Here is a 7975-nt window from a genome sequence, read left to right as displayed (position 1 = left end):
GTAGCAGCCCCGCCTTTAGCGCCGGTCCCCCGCCTGCGACCAATTTGGCGCTTGCCCTGCGCGTGACCCCGTGTTGTCCCAGCCTTCGTGCCTACGGACCCCTGATCTGGAGCATTCTTGAACAGGGTTTGGAGGGATACAGCGTGGGTTCTTGAGATGAGGGGTAGAGCAGAGGCTACAGCCCTTTGGAGAGAGGTAGAAAGGGGATGGGGTAGTTCCAGAAAGTGAGATTTAAATACTTCAGAATGAGAGACTGAAATTCTAGTTTCTCCTCCCTCGTTCTGGACAGACCGGCGGAAAATTAACAACGCTTCTTCCAGACCACTCTCTACCTAGTTACGTACTTCCCTTGTTCCTTCACTCTTGAAGTGAACGTACCCTTCTCTATAAATGCTTAATAATTATTTACTTGGATAACGGTGATATCGTATTAACACATCTGCCTTAGCGCAATCAAAAAAAGTTATGTAGCTTTTATTTTTGGTGATGCTTTTTGCAGTATTACAGTATCATTCAACGAGTATTTTTTTGAGGCCCTGCCATGTATACAGCAGTGTGCCCAGTGATGTTGGGGATACAAAATGAACAAATGGTGATGGTTGTACAGCATAGGGAACGTAAATAATGTCACCGAACTGTACAAGTAAAACTGCTTGAAATGGCAAATATTTCATCTATTTCATCACAGTAAAAAAAAAGAACAGGACATAATTTTGGGCATCAAGGATCTTACGATTTAGTAAAATACATAAAACTTTATCACATAAGGCAGAAGTCACAAGTGTGCCATGTGACCTACAATGAGCTGTGGATTTGAGAGCATAAAGAAGCCACGCCTGGCATAGAGTAGGCCTGTCATATTTGTTGAATGAATGACTATTAGGAGAATGTGGATGTTTGAAGTAGGAAATTTTTTTTAATCAATACCTCTTTATAACAAACACAAACCAGGCCAGCCTATAATCTGACCAACAAAATCCTAAATTTTAATTCGGATTCTTAACATTGTAAGACCTGAACTGCATACTCAAAATAATGGGGGTTTTTTTGCCTGAATTGTGCCCATTAGGCCTATATAAAAGCAAATTTACAGTCAGCTTTTCTGTCCCCTCACAACTGCCTGAAGTCTTCAGTTTCTAAAGGAGAGGAGTTTGAGTCTATACATGTTTGAATTGTCCAGCTCAGAGGAGAAAATTGACCCCTGAAACAAATCACATCCCTGTTGTTATTAGGCATCACCAAGTCAATTCCGACTCATAACGACCCCGTGTACAACAGAAGGAAACACCGCCCGGTCCTGCGCCATCCTCACAATTGTTGCCAAGTTGGAGCCCATTGCTGCAGCCACTGTGTCCCCCCATCTCCTTGAAGGTCCTCCTCTTTTTCGCTGACCCTCTACTTTAGCAAGCATGATGTTCTTCCCCAGGAACTGGTCCCTCTTGATAACATGTCCAAAGTACATGAGACCAAGTCTCACCAACCTTGTTTCTAAGGAGCATTCTGGCTGTACTTTTTCCAAGACAAATTTGTTCATTCTCTGGTAGTCCATGGTATATTCAATATTCTTCGCCAACATCATTTGAATTGTGATGTTGGCCAAAAAACATCCTAGACAACTATATATCTTGAGGATATCCTAGGATTTAGAGTTGAGGATTTAGAGCTGGGTCTGGAACCAACCAAGGTCAAGTGGGTCAGAGTGCCTTGCATGCGGTCATGCCTAGGACCTACAATACTACGAGCAGAGCCATTTGGCCTGGGCGCCAAGCATGTAGGGAACACAAATCGTAGCTACTTTTTAGTGGCGCATTTGAGGCGGAGAGTAGAAGCAAACCTGGTTACCTAAATTGATTCTAACTGAACTCCACTGATCACACCCAACCATTGCTAGTGAAATCGGAGGTGGGGAGAACAAATCCACAGAAGAGGAACCTCAAACATCTGAAAGCCGTCTTGTTTCACCAAGACCCTCCCAGGGCCGAGTTATGCCGAGTTGTTAACTACGTCTTTCCAGTCTTACACTCCACTACCACAGACTCACTGTGACCAGGTATGGTGTTCAAAGGCATTCTCCACCCTCAGTACAAGACAGACCTTTTGTTTTGGCATGACCACCAAAAGTTTCCAAGTTTGAAAGCTGGGCCAACTTGCTAGTCAAACTCATTGAAGTGGCCACACTTTACAGGCTTGTCTGGAAATTCAGGGGCCAGGAAGGGATGGGGTTACAGTTGCTTGGTGACTGTTTCTTCCTCTGACTACCCATCACGCTTTGTTATTTGTGCAGTTGCTCAATGGGCTGTTTGTTTTTGGTCAGCCCAGGCTGTGTGGGTAGCAGTGTGGTCAGCCAGGCTGGGAGCCAGGCCACCTGGGTTCTGGTCCTAGCTCAGCCAGCCCCAATCCATTAAGTAACGCCCTTCCTGCTCCTATGTGTCTGTTTTTCTACCTAGAAACTGGGGGCCTCTTCTCTAGTAATGTGCAGCCACTGGGGCTGTCCCTTTGTTGGATATTCAGAAGCAACAGTCTGAAGTAGAAGAAGGCAGTGAGAACACAACGGATTAATGTTTGCTGCCAGGTAGAAGAATAGTAAGCAAAGAGTAAAAGCAGCAGAGAAAACCCCACCGGCGTGCCCAGGGCACGCACCCTCAACTATCATTGGGTACAAAGTTCTCTTCCACCCTAAACGCCTGTTTTTCTCTACTCATCTTAGCAATCTAAGAGCTTCTCCAAGGAGCTCACTGAGCCTTCACTTCACCTTCAGGAGAGTAGAAAAACCACAGCTTTGCATTCCACCAGAGAAACCAAAAACAAAGACTATTTCGACAGTGGGGCTAAGGGATAGAGTGGGGGGAAAAAGGTTCAGAGAAAGCTATTTTGCAACTAACCAGGAAAAAAACAAGACAAAACCAGAAATCATTTGCATTTATGTGCTTTTGTGGTGGAAAAGAGAACTAAACCAAAATAACTTCCTTTCCACTACCACCACTATAATTTAATCCAGTGGTTCTGTGGAGTTTTAAAAACTACATACACGCGTTGTGACCTCAGACTGACTGATTCAGGATTCTTGGGAGTGAGGCCCATAATCTATATCTTTTTAAATACCCAGGGTTTTTATTAAGTTGAACACATTCCTACCTTATGACCCAGCAATTCCACTCCTAGGTATTTACCCAATTGAAATGAAAACCTCTGTCTACAAAAAGACTTACACATGAATGTTCACAATAGCTTTATTCACAATAGTCCAAAGCTGGAAACATCTCAAATGTCTACCAACAGAAAAATGGATAAACAAATGGTGGTATAGTTATACAATGGAATATAATTTTTAAAAAATGAACTATCTTTAAACATAACAACATGGATGAATCTCAAAAACATTTTGTGAGAAAAAGAAGACATTTATATGAAATTCAAGAACAGGCAAAAGTAATCTTGATGGGGGAGGTGGGGACTGAATGGAATGGGGTATGAGGGAACTTTCTAGGGTGATGGAAATTTCTATATCTTGATAGGGGTGGTGCTTACACATGTACCTCAAATTGTACCCTTAAGATCTGTGTATTTCACTGTATGGGAATTTTAGCTCAATTTTTAAACATAGAGGGAAAAAATCTAGGATTCCTTTGTGACACTTAACCAGGTTGTAAGTTTATATTTACTTGAGTAATTATTGGATTAATATTTGCTTCATCCATTAGATTGTGAAGCTCCATGAAATAAGTTCACCATTTTATCTATGGTTCCTACCATAGCACCTAACCCATGATAATCATTCATTAAATATCTATTGAGTGAATGAATAAATGAAGGAATTGGCAGCCAATCTTGAGAACCATTGCTTCGGTAGCTTATCATCTCACATCCAGGCTCTTCTAGCTGGGTCACTCTATTCCCAGGCCCTCTATCTGCTAAACTATGCTTCCTAAAATACTGCACTGATCTTTCCTCTCCCTTTTCATGAACTGTAGCACAGATGTTGGTTGCTCAACCAGTGTTCATCCCCCTTCTTCTTTGCTTATAGAACCCTGATCCTGCTCAAGGAGCCATCCTTTTCTTCATGACCATGCACTTCAGGGGAGATTGACTGGGCCGGCGGGCGGGTAGAAGGAGGAGTCAGGAAACTGGGTTAGTTTTGGGGAAAGGTTGAAACACTGATTGGTCTAAGCCAATTATGGGGTTCTGTTCCCCTTGCCAGTGCTTTGTTTAGGCATGGACATGTGATAATACAGTTCTAGCCGATGTGAGGAAACCTGCTAGAGGCTTGGGGAAGACTTCCTTGCTCTTAGAACAAGACAGAAAGAAAAAAGAAGTGATTCTCTTCTGTTGATGAATGTTGCTGGATTTGGAACCGCTGTGCTGGTCTGAGGACAAACTGACACGCTAAGGTTGGCAGAACAGAGAGATTAAAAGAGTCTGGGTCTTTGGTGAACTGCTGAATTAATCAAGTAGGTGCGGTTCTACTTGAAATTCTTGTTGTATGGGATAATACATTTTTCTTATTATTTAAGATATTGTTGTGGATTGATCTGTATCTCCAAAAAGTATGCGTTGACTTTCCAATCCCTGTACCTGTAAATGTGACCCTGTTTGGAAACAGAGGTTCTCTTTTGTTATGTTAATGAGGGTATACCAAAGTAGATGGTGTTGTTAGGTGCCATTGCTTCTGACTCATTGACTCTATGTACAACAGAACGAAACACTGCCTGGTCCTGCACCATCCTCATAATCGTGGTTATGCTTGAGCCCATTGTTGCAGCCACTGTGTCAGTCCATCTCACTGAGGGTCTTCCTCTTTTTCGCTGACCCTGTACTTTACCAAGCATGATGTCCTTCTCCAGGGACTGGTTTCTTCTAATAATATGTCCAAAGTATATAAGATGTAGTCTCACCATCTTTGCTTCTAAGGAGCATTCTGGCTGTACTTCTTCCAAGACAGATTTGTTCGTTCTTCTGGCAGGCTATGGTAGATTCAATATACTTTGCCAACACCATAATTCAAAGGCATCTATTCTTCCTCAGTCTTCCTTATTCGTTGTCCAGCTTTTGCATGCATATGAGGTGATTGAAAATACCATGGCTTGGGTAGGATGCATTTTAGTCCTCCAAGTGACATCTTTGCTTTTTAACAATTTAAAGATGTCTTTTGCAGCAGATTCGCCCAATGCAATGCAATATGTCGTTTGATTTCTTGACTGCTGCTTCCATGGAGGCTGATTGTATATCCAAGTAAAATGAAATCCTTGACAACTTCAATATTTTCTCCATTTATCATGATGTTGCTTACTGGTCCAGTTGTGAGGATTTGTTTTCTTTATGTCGAGGTGTGTCATAGATCGAATTGTGTCCCCCAGAAATATCTGTCAACTTGGCTGGGTCATGATTCCAGTATTGTATGATTGTGTAATCTGCTGTGGTTTCCTTATGTGTTGTAAACTCTATTACTACGATGAGGTTATATGTGATCTCCTTATGCGCTGTAAATTCTATCACTGTGATGAGGTTATACTGATTAGGTTTACAAGATTGGCTAGTGTCTTAATCCAATCTCTTTTGAGATATAAAAGAGAAAAGCAAGCAGAGACACATGGGAACCTCACACTACCAAGAAAGCAGTGCCAGGAGCACAGCATGTCCTTTGGACCAGAGGTTCCTGCGCTGAGATGCTCCCAGACCAGGGCAAGACTGATGCATCACAAGGACCTTCCTCCAGAGCCAACAGAGAGAGCCTTCTCCTGGAACTGATGCCCTGAATTTGGACTTGTAACCTACAGGACTGTGAGAGAATAAACTTCTCTTTGTTAAAGCCATCCACTCATGGTATTTCTGTAAGAGCAGCACTAGATGACTAAGACAAGGTGTGATCCATAGTGAAGGCTGTAATCTTTGATCTTCATCAGTAAGTGCTTCAAGTCCTCTTCGCTTTCAGCAAGCAAGGTTTTGTCATCTACATAGCGCAGGTTATTAATGAGTCTTCCTCCAATCCTCATTCCGCATTCCTCTTCATACAGTCCAGCTTCTTCGATTATTTGCCAGCATATATATTAAATAAGTAAGGTGAAAGGATACAACCCTGACACACACCTTTCCTAATTTTAAACCATGCATTATCACATTGTTCTGTCTGAATGACTGCCTTTTGGTCTAGGAGGTTCTGCATGAACACAATTGAGTGTTCTGGAATTCCCATTCTTCGGAATGTTATCCATAATTTGTTATGATCCACACAGTCAAATGCCTTTGCATAGTCAATAAAACACAAGTAAACATTGTTATGGATTGAATTGTGCCACCAAAAATGTGTGTCTACTTTGCTAGGCCATGATTCCCAGTATTGTGTGATCGTCCACCATTTTGTAAGATGAAGTAATTTACCTTTGTGTTATAAATCCCACCCCTATCATGTTAATGAGGCAGGATTAGAGGCAGTTATGCTAATGAGGTATGACTCAATCTACAGGATTAGGATGTATGCTGAGTCAATCTCTTCTGAGATATAAAAGAGAGAAGTGAGCAGAAAGGAAGGGGACTTCATTAGTACCAAGCAAGAAGAGAGAGGAGAGCGCATGTCCTTTGGACTCAGGAGCCCTGTGCTGAGAAGCTCCTAGAGCAGGGGAGGATTGATGACAAGGACCTTCCCCCAGAGATCACAGAGAGAGAAGCCTCCCCCTTGATCTGGCACCCTGAATGCGGCCTTCTAGCCTCCTAGACTGTGAGAGAATAAATTTCTGTTTGTTAAAGCCATCCACGTGTGATATTTCTGTTATAGCAGCACTAGATAACTAAGACAAACATATTTTTGGTATTCTCTACGTTCAGCCAAGATCCATCTGCAGTCAGCCATGATTTCTCTGGTTCCAGGTCCTCTTCTGAATCCGGCTTGAATTTCTAGCAGTTCCCTGTTGATGTAGTGCTGCAATCGTTTTTGAATATCCTCAGCATAATTTTACTTGCATGCGATATTAATAACATTGTTCAATAATTTCTGCATTCTATTGAATTACCTTTCTTTGAAATGGGCACAAATGTGGATCTCTTCCAGGTAGTTGTCTTCCAAATTTCTTGGCATAGATGAGTGAGTGCTTCCAGTGCTGCATCCATTTGTTGAAACATTTCAATTCGTATTCTGTCAGTCCCTGGAGGCTTGCTTTTCACCAATGCCTTCAGTGCAGCTACGACTTCTTCCTTCACTACCACGGGTTCTTGATCATATGTTACCTCCTGAAATGGTTGAATGTTGACCAATTCTTTTCGGTACGGTGACTCTGTGTATTCCTTCCACCAGAGTAGGGTGAGTTTTAAACCTAATCCCTTCTAACTGGTGTCTTATAAAAAGAGAAGAATAGACACAGAGACACACACAGGGGGAAGACAAACACCATGTGAGGACTCATCTACAAGCGAAGGAACACGATTGCCGACAGACACCACAAACTAGAAGAGAGGCCCACGGAAGGAATCCACACAGTGGAGACCCTGACTTGGACCTTTAAACTCCAGGACTGTGAGAAAATAAATTTCTGTTTTTTAAAGCCACTCACCTGTGGTATTTTTTTCTTATGGCAGCACTAGGTAACTAGTCATTTTGAGCTTAGTTTTTCTATTACTTGTAACCAAAAGCATCTCAACTATTAAAAAGTCATCAACAATCCCTCAGTCTCTGTAGGATAAAGTCAAATTTCCTCATCTGCCCTGTAAGAGCCTAGGTAGTCTGACCCAAGTCTCGTACTGACTGCAGAATATGAATTGCTAATTTCCATCTTAACATTTTTGTTCTACTTCCTTTACTACGAGTGGTGTGCTGGTAAATATTAATAACCAGTTCTCCAGAAGGAAGAAGTCCTGATCTGTAGCATTTACCAGTTTCCATGGTATATATATATCTTCATTGGTGCAGGACCGGGCAACGTTTTGTTCTGTTATAGATGGGGTCGCTATGAGTTGGAGCTGACTCGGTGGCACCTAACAACAACAA

This window comes from Trichechus manatus, unplaced genomic scaffold (genome assembly GCF_000243295.1).
Source record: "Trichechus manatus latirostris isolate Lorelei unplaced genomic scaffold, TriManLat1.0 scaffold00250, whole genome shotgun sequence".
Classification (NCBI taxonomy): domain Eukaryota; kingdom Metazoa; phylum Chordata; class Mammalia; order Sirenia; family Trichechidae; genus Trichechus; species Trichechus manatus.
This window is presented reverse-complemented; position numbering follows the sequence as displayed.